The sequence below is a fragment of the Puntigrus tetrazona genome, chromosome 7 (assembly GCF_018831695.1).
Source record: "Puntigrus tetrazona isolate hp1 chromosome 7, ASM1883169v1, whole genome shotgun sequence".
Classification (NCBI taxonomy): Eukaryota; Metazoa; Chordata; class Actinopteri; order Cypriniformes; family Cyprinidae; genus Puntigrus; species Puntigrus tetrazona.
Genome location: NC_056705.1, coordinates 36,716,497 through 36,731,115, shown reverse-complemented (window position 1 = coordinate 36,731,115; position 14,619 = coordinate 36,716,497). Strand labels below are relative to the sequence as shown.

The 14,619-nt window shown below is 39.2% G+C and overlaps 1 protein-coding gene across 9 annotated transcripts in view; it reads right to left on the bottom strand.

Annotated features, from left to right (window-relative positions):
* The window catches only part of tead1b (TEA domain family member 1b), a 62,642-nt gene extending 49,126 nt beyond the window's left edge, over positions 1-13,516 (bottom strand). For 5 of the 9 annotated variants that reach the window (XM_043243899.1, XM_043243901.1, XM_043243897.1 and 2 more), the window contains exons 1-2: positions 13,323-13,515; positions 12,784-12,889 (exon numbers count right to left, since the gene is read on the bottom strand). The gene's annotated coding sequence lies outside the window, so the exon portion shown is untranslated. Of the gene's footprint in view, positions 1-12,783; positions 12,890-13,032; positions 13,270-13,322 lie in introns of those variants that run through there. The other 4 variants (XM_043243893.1, XM_043243895.1, XM_043243896.1 and 1 more) reach the window with 2 other exon arrangements.
* Positions 13,517-14,619: the final 1,103 nt, after the last annotated feature.

Here is a 14,619-nt window from a genome sequence, read left to right as displayed (position 1 = left end):
AAATTACACTATAATGGAGAAAACAAGTGCTTCTCTGTGCTCAAACAATGTGAGCACCTGCATGCTGCATGGAGCACACGCTTGCACATAATACCGACAGGAAATAAATACATTTTCACTCATTTTTCTTGAAACCAAATTCTGTTTCCCAGCCTAAAATTAATTCTCAGCACATAGCATATCACATGAATATGATGAATAATATGTTTAAATTATCTATAAAAAAAGTGATGAGATGTAGTCTTTCACGTGAATGTATGCATCTTGCTGAAGTATGTAAAACCATTGTGAATAAACAGATATAAAAAAAAAAAAAATTACTTATATTATTATTATATTACTAAATAGAATATCATATTGCCTGGAACTGTATCAGGCCTGGCCTGGCTGGGTTTATGGATATGATAACACAGCTTGTAATCATCATATTGCCTGACTTTAGGAAGCAACCCAATAATAAATATTATTTTTAGCGCTGTTAAATAATAAATCGTGATTAATCACAAACAAAATAAATGTTTTTCTTTGCACAATATATAAAAGCGCTTAGTGTATATTTATTACGTGCATAAATAAATACACACACATACAGTGAATTAAAAATATTTACATATACTTAAATGTCTATATTTATATTGATATAATTTATATTATAATTAAATATATTTAAAAATTCTGAAAAATACACATGCATAATAAATATACACAGTACAGATGTCTATATTATGTCAACAAATGCTTTTATTATGGATACGATTCATCAGGATTAATCATTTGATAGCACTAATTATTTTATTCCTTTATTTATAACTCGCATGAAATGAATAATCATAATTGGGATCATACAATCCCACGGTATCGTGTACAGAAAGGACTGTTATTTTTATTTTTCCTATATGGCGGCTGCCAATCAAGCCATAATTCCCTGTATTAGCCCGAGGCACCAAACCAAACACTGTTAACCTTCTGCACACATTAGAGACGTCCGCACTCATTCACATCTATACCTCTTTATGCATGCATATGTGTGTGCATACATGCGAGCTTTTGTGTTTGTTTGCTCAAGTGTGTCAGCACATTTGTGTTGCATTATACGTGTGTGGCGCTGATAATACACCGGCAGATCAGAGCCAGGATGTGCCTGAACATGCCTCCCTCACAACTCGATGCCATTATATAGTCTCTCTCACAACAACTCCAGAGCTCAGGATACGGAAGAGAGGAAACGTATGAGAGGTGACACAGAGAGCGCCGAGCACGCCTGTGGGGGCGTTTCATCGTTGTCATTAAACTGAACACATGCCTGCGCGGTCCGATTATTCGGATTACTTAAAACCAGGCGAAATGAGTCACGTGTGGGAGAGACGGTTTTTAGTGAAGCGCTGTGTAAACGTGCACGGTAACTACGTACACAGATTTGATGCTTTTCCGCTGTGATATAATGAATATATTACATTATTGGCATAATTCTTATGCTAATTCGTATATTGGGTAGGAACCTCAAACGAGGTTTATAAAATGTGCTCTTTAAGAGGTTACTCTTTTGTGGTGGGAATTAGCATTTCAATAGCATATTTGTGTTTGCACATCTCTTGCTGCAACAATGTATGCTCTGCTCTGGGTCTTGTAAGGCATCGCGCTTGAATCATCTCACAATGACTGCTAGTGACACCGATTTGCGCGTTCATTAAGTATGTTTCAGCGTTATATCAAACTATTCTGGATAATTATAATATACAAGAGAACTGCGTAAAGGCTTATAAGTAGAGCCACGTGGATATGGGTGTTTTTCTGTGGAAGAAATTTAAATATGGTCAAATGCATTGAATGAGGGTGAAAGGACTGCACTATCATCAATAGAAAAAAAGCATTATGTGTTCATCTAAAATATGTATGAATGTGCGAGGGGTAATGGACGTGTAGAATTTTGTCAATGGCCAGAATTCTATGGAAATCTGCAAAGGTTTCTATGTTAATTCTGTGGATACTGCTTCCAAGAAAACCTAAACATAAGGAAGCTGGGAATTGCAAGCCACTAATCATTATAAAGCTGCTTTGGAAAAGTACATATTCTGAGAAGTGCTATACAAATAGGTTAAATTAAATTTAATAAACAGATATTTATTAAATCTTAAATTCTACACTTTCTTTTTCATTTATTATAGCACTAGTAAATATTATTCCTTTTTTGGTCTTTGAAACATTTGGGAATTCTAAGACATGTTTGAATCAGTGTTGCTATTGTTAACTTGAACTAAACTAAACTAAACTACTAAAATATTTTTCCTAAATTTAAAAAGGCGTAAAGTATAAATGGAAAATTACTTTTAAAAAAAAACATTAATTCAAATTACAAATGTTGAAGCTGAAGTATTAAAATGACTAAAAACTATGAAAAAATGAAAACTGAAAATGCAAAAAGAAAAGGTATTTAAAGTATGAATAAATAAAGAACATAAATAATAAATAAATTAAAATAAATAGCATAGCTCAAAATAATCAGAGAAGAAATACATCAAGTTCATATTGAAATCTGACTTTCGATGTCACATTAAAAAGTGAAAACATGCATTTGTCACAAACACTAAATTTCAACAATAAACCCAGAACCTGACGAATTACACGTAGCTTCTATTTAGGACTGATCAGTTAAGTAGCCATTTGGACAACCCACAGATAAGTCAACTTTGAAACTATGTAGTTTTGTGCATCGCTTTGAGCTTGAGCTTGAACTGGGTGAAAGCAACGGCGTTGAACATTCAAAGGTGCTAGATAAGTGGCTCTCCACTAACTTTAGCGAGAACGGCTTCCTACATCTCTGGCTCTGGTCACAAGCCTGTCAAAGCCAAAGTCTAGTGTGCCACAGCCTGTTAGAACACTAATTATCACAGCTTCTAAGAGGCAGGAATGTCACCTGTGGAAACAGTTGCAGCCTTAACAAATAATTGCATGTTCCTATCTGCCCGTCTCCGGCACCATGGAAATGGTCTTATTAGCGAGATAAAGGAGGAAGCAGGCAACAAGTGAATGCCATGGTGAGAGCGGCCCGTGGCTGTGACACGGCATGATGGGAGATGACACTTATCGACAGATTACATAAACCACTCAGGTTCTAGCTAAGCAGGAATTTGGCTCCCTAAATGAAGAGAACCAATTTCAGCCATCGCGCAGGGCCGAGGTAATGAAATAGAAGATGAGAGGTCTGAAATGTAATTTTCCGTGCTGACTCCTTTTGTGCCGTTATCTCTGAAGGTGCAATAATGGTTCTGTGAACGACTTTCACTGACCCCATAATGACCCACAGTGGTTAAGGTCCCTGAATGAAGAACTATAATTACCATATAATTACTAAATACCACATATTGTGCATTATTTGCTGCGGGGAATTATTTCAGTAATGTTTGAAGTATTTCAAAGTACGCTTGTTTGGAGCAAGCTGCATCAAGTTATGCATATTCATAGCAGCGAGACATAACTGAGATTCCACGCGCCGCATCCGTACGCCTAACAAATTCATTATCGCTGGAATGTTTGAAGCGACTTTAGTACAACGCATGAACCTTGAGAGGCAATTTAACTAATTTTTAAGTCGAAATTGAAAGGGGCCATTAAAATTTCATTAACATTGTATGCATAATAACATATTTTCATAGAAACCAAAGTCTACAATGACCGAAACGAAATCGAAATGCTTCATCAAAATGCCTTGTCAGCCAATTATCAGTTTTCTTGTTGCATATAACTTACTGGGTCTTGCGGTGTCTCATTCTGTAAGTATTTCAACTTTTCATTTTTGATTTTGAAACGTTTTTGAATTAAACAGGTATGTAAACAGCATTAGGAACGCTCTTCGAGTTTTGCCCAAGTCTATGAACTCTCCAAGAATCTCTGTTTACACGGAAAGAGAAAATCAATTGATCTGTTTTGTACTGGATCTTTCTGCTGGTTTCATGAATAAATCTAAAGTCCCACAGTGCTGATGAATCAATGATCGAGTCTCTCACGACCAATCTCCTAAAGCAGACAGCGAAGGTCCAGTGGAGTGGACGGCCACCGGCGCTCTCCTGCTGGCAAGACCCAAGCGTTTATTTCATGCCTCTTTAAACCGACGGGGTTAGATGCGGTGAAACCGTCTGATAGCATCCAACTCAAACCTGAGGCCCGAAGCTTACCGCCCGGTGCTGCAACTCCAGGCCGCTTTGGGATCAATTTCTGTTGGCCAGAGCGCTGGATTGATTTACAGGGCCTGTCAAAACAACTTTCTCCACCTGCCTCCAATGCACCACAATCATGTGCAACGTTTGGCCCATCACACCCATGGCACACGGAAGGGCAGAGGCATTAGTCCCATTTCCTGCCTGAGGCTCAAAGTAATATTTTGTACAAACATGAAAATTTTGTCTGCATTTGCTCACCTTCGTGTCATTCCAAAGCTGCGTGATTTTCAGGTTACTCTTTGCTTCGATAGTCCACTTCAGAAATGTTGTTGACTTTGAGTAACTTTGTAACTACATGCCAAATACATTTCATCTAATTCTGATTCATTTGCAACTACACGTCTACTCACTCAGAGTAAAGTGTTAGGGTAGGTTTAGGCTTACTAAATAAGCTGAAAAATATACTTTCTCATAATCAGTAAGTTTATGTTTATTAGTAGACCCATCAAAAGTTATTAAGCTGACAGTCTACTAATATTTTATTGACTGCTTAAGTTACTTACTGTTAGTACAATGTCTAAAGGGGAGTATCGAAATGAAGCGTTATTGATTCTCATTCTTCTGTTCTTTATTTTCCATTCAGTGAAAGTGAATGGTGGCCAAATGAATGACTGAAAAAAACAGTCTATACTGCTCTTATAACATCTTTGTGTGAGGAACACAAGAAAATGTAGGCTACGATCGTATTTGTGCGACATGAATATGCACGTATTTCGAGAAACAAGAAATTCGATGATGCAATTTTGAATAGACATCAGTGTAACAATCAAGAACAAACAACGTAAATTTGATGACCTCCAAAATAGAAAACAACGAGGACTGGAATGAAGTTCTTTAAATAAAAAATAAAGAAAATTCAATTATACTTCAGCATCGTTGACCTTATCCATGCTTCTTTAGGATGCATTAGTTGACCTTATTAAAAAAAGCACGTCTAGCACAATACACCAAATTCCACCGTCCCAACTTGAGTAGATGTTAAACGCGTGTGGAAATATAAAACAAGTCATAAAAGCTGTGAGTAAATCCTGCCTGTGATAAGAGATTTCCCAGCCAGAGCCAAGGACACGGGCCGAGCGACATGCGGTGAGGCATGAGGAATGAAATGGCAGTGATGAGCAGAGAGGCCATCTGCATTTCACAAGTCCCAGCATGTCAAAGACAGCGTCTGTTTGGAGTGCACCTCCATCTGTCATAAATCACTTCTTCCCACCACAGCACTAATGGCGGAAAGGTCACATGGAATTTTCTGACACGCTGTTTGTTTGTCATCCATCGGCAAAGGGATGCGCCTGTGTTTATTGGTGCCTCATGAGGAGCGGGGACCAGATGAGACCCATCTACCGGGCTCTGCACTAACATGCTAGTAAAACCGCCCAGCTGGTCAGGTTGAGCAATGCTATTTAAAAATATTATAATTAAAGAACATCGGTTCAAAAAGTCCGGTGACCATATTGCAAAATGTTACATGTTACAATCCTTGAACACAAGTTCGAAATCAGAATAGTTTTCTTAAAGGAATGGTTCACAGGCAAACCTGTAAGAATTTCTTTAGTTGAACACAAAAGAAGATATTTTGAAGAAAGTTGGTAGCCAATGATTTCCATAGTATTTGTGTGCAGTGTAAGTTGTCTAAGCAATAACGGTAGGGAAAGGCCATTATACTTGGGAGCTGCCACAAAAATAGTGTTTCTGTACATTGAAGAGAGACATCACCTGTAAATCTGAAAAAAAATCCATTCAAGTTTTGCTAAATATTCCTTTAATCCCCTCATGTGGGCCAAAAAATGTTTTTGTGATTGGCGAAATTGGAGCGTTTCCAGTGGGCGTATTTTCAATTCGCAATTTCAGTTAGCTTAGGTTGAAGGGTATTGAAAACATGCCTACCAGCAACTGTTCATACATTCTTCAAAATATCTTCTTTTATGTTCAACAAAAGAAAGAAATTCAGTTTTGGAGTACATTTAGTTTAGTTAACTAGTGGTGCTCCACGAACTGTACTGCAAAAACCAATTCAGCCTGCCGTTGTTCAGAAAACAGTGATTAATGTTTAGAAAGCCCAAAGAGATGTTAACCACCTTCTGTCTCCTTGTTAAAGGGATCATTTAGACCCAAAAATTCAATTCCATCATCATTTACTCACTCTCACGTAGTTTCAAAAAAGTATGATGTTCTTTTTTTTCTCAGAACACAAAAGAAGAAATTTTAAGAACGTTTGGAACCAAATAACTTTGAAGCCCATTAACTTGAGACATTTCTCACAATATCTTCTTTTATGTTCCACAAAAGAAAGAATTTTGCGTGGGGTATCCCTTTAAATTTAAAAATGTTGCACTTCACCTTTAAATATGTGGATGAATAACATGGTAAATGTTTGCTGCAACTGCAACCTTTATATTAAAGAAAAACAAGTCAAACCTTCTGGAGTATTTGCATAAGGCATTGGAGAGGTTAAGCGGTGTTTACAAAGCTGAAGGCCGTACTGTAGCAAGATTTCAAACTCATTGAGCATGCCCACTTTGCATACTAATGTCCAGAGGTAGCTTAAAGTCTGTATCTTCCCCCTGTAAATCCAGGCCAGCTCCAGGGCAGAGGGAATCTGCCCGGGCTCCGCCGCTCATGATAACAATACAGCAGCAATTAATGAAAGGCCTGCTAGGGATTTATTACGACGGAGGAGAACAGAATACGGTGCCAGAGATCCTGGACGCTCGACATTTGAATACAGGCCACAAATTATAAACAGTTTCAGTAAATGAAGTGACTGAGTGTCTTTGTTCCACAGGCGTACATCTTCCTATTGCTAGCAAGGAACAGGGCGCTCTAACCACTAGCGTGGCCAGCTCTGGGAAAGGAAGTTATTGAAGCCTGGATTTCCTGCTTTCAGCTGTGGCCAAGAACTTGGAGGTTTATGGTGGTTTCAGGAACTGACTCATCTAATGATTCATGGATCAGAGATTGCTTTTCACATGTGTCTGGTCATGGAAAAACTTGCTTGAATAAGAACATACAACATTACAGTATGCCATAGATGGCTGAAGGGAAGGGTATTATTAGATATTAAACATAAGCTCTTCAGAATAACTGTTTTTTTAAGTTGTTCGGATGCCATTTGTATCAACATTAATTTCTTCCTCTGAACTGACTAAGCCCTCCATCTGGTTTGAATTACAAGGCTATAACTTTGAAGTGTTGGAACTGGTCTCGCTAGTCTTTTCAGGTTTAACAACAAGCAAAAATGCTCTTGAATTCACAGAAAATCTCTCCTATTAGGAATGTTTACTCGGAGAACACTCCAAAATCAGGCGACAATTAAACTTCAAACTAAAGTGGTTTCTGGGTTTTAAATAGCGTGCATGTAAAAATAGCTCCAAAGCATATGAGTGCATCATAATCACCACCGCAGCTGATAAGCCAAGTCAGATTTTTTTTTTTAAATATTACCAGTGTTGGGCAAAACACGAACAGCACTCGCAAAAATGGTCGTGGGGACCAAAGTGCGTTTCGAAGCTGGCAGTCATTTTATGGCAGTTGTCCTGAAGCACATTTACTTACATGACGTCAGTGGCTAAGAGCCAGCTTTTCATTTTGGTGGCAATTTACCTCAGCTTCTTTAAGGGCTTGTTGTTACAACTAAACAGCAGACCACACTCAGTTATTCCCTTGGAGAATCAATTTACCCTGGGTCGTGCTCAGACTCCAGGCTTCTGTTTGTAACACAAGATTAAACAACCACAATTTTTTTTAAAAGTAGCAACTAAACGTTTGATTTAGCCTATGTTAGATTAGCAAACATTAAACAAACATCGCTCCATTTGCAAATGGAGGTAAAACGAATTTCACAAAATAAAAGAGCCTGACCAACTGCAAAATCTGAGATATGAAAAATGTATCGTGTCATAATGAATGCTTGACAGTATTCTTCCTCCACCACAAGGTGACTGAAATCCAACCTGGCATTTTCAGATTAACGTCAAAGCAAAAAAATGGACACATTTGAAAGATACGAAAGATACTCTTACTGTATACCAAACTATGTATTTTACAATTACTTGCAAAATGGCAAGCGACGCATTGTAGACGGAGAATGTGACATTTTAAAAAAGAAACATTTTACAAACATGAAATTTTAAATTATATTTTTTAAAGTTACTTAGTTATTGTTTTAATGTTAGCTTAAATCATTTAACATTTAAAATAGTTTTGTGGGCTCTTTTAGTCGGCTGTTCAGCTCCCAGCCGAACACGAACACCAACAGCAGCATTTGCACTGAAATATTAGTGATAAAATACAGCAGTATTTGTGATGGAAAACTGATGGAAGCGTAAACCAGACTGCTTACCCAAAAATACTGAGAAAACAGTGCTACGGTAGTTCAGCTTATTAACAAATGCGATTCAAATAAGTTAATATAATACAATCAGTCTCAGCAGAAAAACATAGCGGCGACACTTTTCATCTCCTAAATTCATAACTTGATTTAAATGTTAGTTTAGATGTGACCCGAACGGTTAACAATACACGATGGACGTTGATTAGTTTTAAAACGCCATTGTAGCAGTTGTGGTTTCGATGCTCGCGGTGGCGAGAGCTGCAGAAGATTCGATCTTTGTTAAGTTTGATGTTAATAATCAACTTTCGACCGTTATGACACGTTTCTTTTTTTTCTCCGTCCAACGTATGCAATTCGTTTTCTTCAAAACATCGCATTGTGTTACAAACAAAAACAGAGGCTCCATCCAAAAATCATAAATACATCTGTCGGGTTCATCAATCAGGAAAGAGTGACTAATGCTTGGGCTTGTACGAAACGGCATCGGATCAGTTCGGCTCTTTATTTACAACAGCTGTTTTACATAAAGAACGCCCTTGTGAGAAGAGACAAGAATACTGCTGCAAAATATAACCATGCTCATAATACGAAATACAGTATTCCTTCCTAACGTTCGCCTGCTATTATGTCAATCATTAAAAGCAGGACCTTCCAAGGACCTCATATTTTCCATGGCTTTGATTTCCCCCCCTCCTCCCGGCGATAATCTTGATTCCTGTTCGACCACAGATAGATTCTAATAGGAAATGATGCCTATGAAGAGTAAAACACACAGGACGTGGCTGTTTGTGTTGGTCTGTCTCCCAGCAGAGTTTAGTAGTTCACATTACCCCTGACCACAGAGCACAGCAAAGTGAGTTAGCTGCTTCTAGAAGTGGCAAAGGCACTTTTGTGCGGTTCATTCATATCTGTTGTAGCCTTGTTGAGGTAAACCCTATTTCATAGTGTATCGCCATTATAAACCTATTTGCTCCACGCTGCCCACCGAGTGAACATAAATCACATGTAGTCAATAAAAACATCAACATGCGAGAGAACATACGCCTAGCGAGGCAGAGCGCGTATCTGAATACCTGTTGCTTGTTTTTAATGCGCCAGGTGTTAATTCAAGAAAACCGCTCATTAGGGTACTATTGAAAACAACTCTTTAAATGATTCACTAGAATGATGCAATGTTTTCAGCGGGGGGTACGGACGCGGATGAACAGCAGGTAGATCATTCTGGAAACCATATAGCAGATTTCGATTAAACGGTTCGTTGTAATTTGACCTTGCGTATGCCACAAATTCCGACTCCGTACGATTTCCATCAGTCATTCGTACGCAAATTTCCAACCGGGCCGTTAGCAAACATCCCACACGGGAACGTAAAAAAATGCAAACCGGGGGGGGAAATGCTATTGTTTAGCATGCAGGATGTCAGCGAGACGAGAATATTCTCCCGACTTTTTGATCTTTCGTCTTTTCAAAAAGAAAACTTCTCGCAAACACCTCGGTTCGACGGAAAGTCGGCAACTCAAATATGAAGTGATTCAAAATGCCATTGATAAGCTAGGGGAACGGATATCTTATCTGAAGCATACATGGGCCATATGGTGCCACGGCCTCTGCCGCCTGTTGCTGGCATAACAATAGCCCCGGCCAGGACAGCGGAAAGCAGTCACGCTGTTAGCTTGGATTCCCCGAGTGGTAAACGCAAGAGCGTACGATCGTATTTGCATTTTTTCCTTACAGGTGCGGAAAGGGTCTAAACCAGATGTCTGCTCGAGCACAACACTTGTTTGCCTTCTACAATTCAACAGCCTCACACACACACACACACACACACTCCTCCCCGGCTCAGCAACAGGAAAAACAATAGGTTCTCTCTGTGCGCTCCCATTCCCCCAGAATCCTCCATTCCCAGAGGTAACCCAATCCACTATGTCTGAGCAATGCACCTATTCTCTTCTCATTTCACAACTGAAAGACTGCTTTCTTCCTGAGCCACGCCGGAGAGCACCACTGAAACAGAAAGTATTGAAATTAATGTTTTTCCCCTCCTGATTCAAATTCATTATTTATGGTCAGTGACATGCGATTTTCCTTAACAGAGATTGTAGCCCTATTATCGAAAAGGGCAATGCGGTACTTTTGGAAGCTAAGCACAGCCTCGTTTGAAAAGGAAGCGGTAGGCAAATCGGCTTCGAAAGTTTTCTCGATTGTCTTCTGGGTGATAAATAACTATTTAAAACGACACGTCATGCCACACGTACTCTAAAGCTCTACACAAACGCGAAAAGGTGAAATAATGAAGATCACCGGCAGCAGGCATATATCTATCAACTCGAGCCACATTTCACAAGTTCACAGAGAATGCGTTTCTCATTCAAAAATAATAATATATTAATAACACATTAATGGCAAACAAAATAGCACACTAAAGTAAAAGTTACGTTCGAAGCAATCGCAACCGAAAAATATGTCTTCTTTATATGCCGTCAAACGTAACTAATGGGTATTTTGATAAGGTTCCTCTGTTTCCCGAACCATCTGATTAAGAGTCAGATGTTCGACATCAAGTGACGGGTTCGATGCGAGACAATGTCTCGTTCTCTTATTTGAAAATGTCAAGCAAGCGTGTATTCAACAGGTCTATGCGTGAGCACAAAGCACTTATTGCTACGCCTGTTTCACACAGCAAGCAGATTTGCTTCTCATCACTGTGATACTGTATGTCAGAGGTTACATTTGATAGAAGTCAATCTGTTTACTGTAGTACATGATAATGGCCCAGTTAGAGGACACAAACAACACATTGTGTCTCCCGGACCCTTCTTTATAAAAGGGCCAATGTGAAATATAAGACAATAATTAACTGCAAGAAAAGAGGTCTTTTCCCCAAAACACACAATAGAGGAACTTGTTTCCTGTTAGGAATCAGAGCCCAGAACGGGGTAAGGGGCAGCAGTCTTCGAGTTTTGCGAAAGAAAGACAAGAAACGCGTAATAAAACGGCTACTGCTCTTACGGTAAAACGCGAAAAAGTCTGATTGATACCTCAAGCCATTTCTACCTGCACCGTGATCAGTTTGTACCCATCCATTCATGATAATTTCTGCTATGTCTACAAAGTATGAACTCAAATTTCATTTAAGATTAAAATTGGTCACAAAAAGTAAAATGGCCTGTCGACTTTGGCATCGCCGATTTGCTCAGTGCTATAAAATGTGCTTAACTCTTTTTAGTTTCCCCCTAAATAAGTTCAGTACAGTAATAAATCATTAGGGCTCTAATTTAAAGAAGCTCTCTGGTGACTAAGTTACAGTTTTATTACGACAGTAAGGCCGTGTAACAGATTAATCACAATCAGCCTGATTATACAGAATTCAAAACCTAAAAGTGAAAGTCGCAGCTTGTTTATTTTTGGGGTTTTTGCAGCTGGAGGTGTGAATGAGGAACAGAGGCGTGTGTGATTTCATAAAGCGTTCGTTTACAACGGGACAGCGAAACGGTTCAAAAAAACGCTGTAGAATAACTATCTTTACGCCGTCAGGTGAAAGCCCGGATAGTTAGTTAGTGGAGTTGGTAAAGCTAGTCACCGACGAAGTGCTAAGCTAAGCTACGCCGTCCCGCTGTTACTATCGTTACGTTCGCAGTTTCGTTCCTCGCGATGAAACGGCGTTTCTAAATAAGCGTCTTTAAAACACACACGGCTACTGGCAAACTGCGTTTTAGCCCGCATCGTCGTTTATAAAGTGCAAACACGACGCGCCGAAGCACGACGTTACTCCATAAGAAACAGGGCGGGCAAATCCCAACAAAGGAAATGACAGAGGAATAGCAGCCAGATTCTCCCGTGTAATCTTTCTGAAACACGCCGATACATTAAAACAATGTCAACAACCGGCAGAATCGTATCTAGCAGCTTCGGGCAAATAAAAGGGACACTTCTTTCTTTCTTTCTTTTTTACAATCGCACAGCAACGGCGAAGCAAAGTTTCTCCAGAGCAGCCAAGTCTGGGAAGTTCAGCGCGAAGTACGCAAGGGCTGCCGTTGTTGTTGTTTTTAAAATAAAAGACACTAATATTAAAGCGCTGTGTTTTCCGCGTCGTTGCGCGCGCGCGTTAAATAACGAAGCGACCGCTGCGATGTATATGTATATAAATATATATATATATATAACTCAACAAAGATGCCAAGAGTTTACCTGAGTCGGCTAAATAAAAAGGAGAAAAGTCAAATGTGTACTTACGGGTGAGACGTGCACAGAAGCTGGGGAATAAACGCCAAAGATACGCGAGCAACAAGTCTCTCCGCGCTATATTTGTGCTCCGCTCCGAAATGTGCAGCGTAGCCAACTATGGAGGAGAAAACAGCAACATTTGGATCCGTCATCTTGTCCAAAATTCTTTTCATGCAACAATCAACGTCCAAAAAAAAAAAAAAAAACGTTCCCCCGACACGACGCGTATTGTTTCTGGTGTAAATGTACGGGACTTACTGCAGAGCACGAGCGCGCAAGGTCGGCTTCTTTAGCAAAAATGTGAAAAATGTCAAAGATTTTCGTGCTATGTCAGACTGAGTCAGTGGACAAAGTGAAAGCACCCTGTTGCTGCTGCAGCGTCGAACTAAATCCCATTGAAAAGATACTTTGAGCCCGACCCCTCTGCTTACATGCCTATCAATAGTCATAATCGCGCAAAACACTTTTGCATTTGCTCGCCGGCTTTAACTTAATCCATAAAATCGTTTGCTCTTAAGCCGTCAAGGGCTAATTACCTCAAAACTTACCTTAACGTCCGCTTTATTTATATCAAAATTTAAGTTCGGCCCCTTTGTTTTGTTCTAGTGTGGGTTTGTATAGTTTTTTGCAAACTGTGTAAAGTTATTCTTGTGTTTTGGGGCCGGCCGGGAATGTGAACGGGAATCTCCGCCGCACCGATAGAGATGCGAAGAATGCTCGGAATGAGAGCAGGAATGAAATGAACGCGAGCCGCGTCGAGTTTGCAGCAGGGCGGAGCCAGAGGGTGGCGTCATCCCGCAGCTTCTCCCACATCCATGGGGATGACCTCACAGGACACGTCCGAGCCGTCCTCCAATGGGAGACGGCGCTGCCTTGTTTATACTTTCTTCTAACCCACTTGTTTGCAGCCTATCGATTCGGACGGATGTAATGGTAGCGCGCGCGAGGTTTTAATGGCTCGCCGCATGCGCCTTTATTTGTTCTAAATGAATGTGATAAAATGTTGTAAAAAAACATTCTAAAAATGTGCAGTTGATGTAAAAATATTACTGCGTGTATTTACTTGTTTATTAGACGCGGCGTCGGTGGCATGTGGCCGCTTTTCCAGCTGGATTTTGTAAGCTTATGCCATCTATCTACAGCATATCTGCGATGCAAATTGCAGACAATAGATTAGATCAAAAAAATATGTAAACACCTGTGAATTATGAGCGTAACATCACAAGCTGGCGCATGAAAATGTAGTTTTCTAAATCCTAAAATCACTTTTAGACACAGAAAGTAGTCCAGATGTATTTCCCACTTCACGGTGCTCGTTATTCGTTTTTGATCAAAATAAAAAGGATACAGTTAGTTACTGTTTATTATTAATTATTTATTAGAATGACAGGTGGCCCATTCTACAAGTGGCAGAAATGCGTATGCTATAATATATATTATAATAATATATATTTCAAAAGATTGGAGTCATAACAGCACAAGCTGTAATAAAGTGCGGCACATGAAATTGACCAAAATGTGGCAAAATATATGAAAACTCTTCATGCATACCTCATATAAACCTTAATAACCTTCTCGCTTTTCTTAAGGGGGAGAAATTCACTGTGCATTAACACCAGCTATGTGATGACTGCAAAAAAATACACTACCGGTCAAAGATTTGGAAGAATTAGCATGTTCTATGTATAAAAAATGCTCACCAAGGCTGCATTTATTATTATGATTTATGTGTGCAAATACAATAAAAACAGGAATATTGTGAGAATGTTGTGTATTTTAATATCTAAAAAATACATAAAAAGTAATACCTTTTAACTGTATTAACTATTTTTATGTAAACTATAT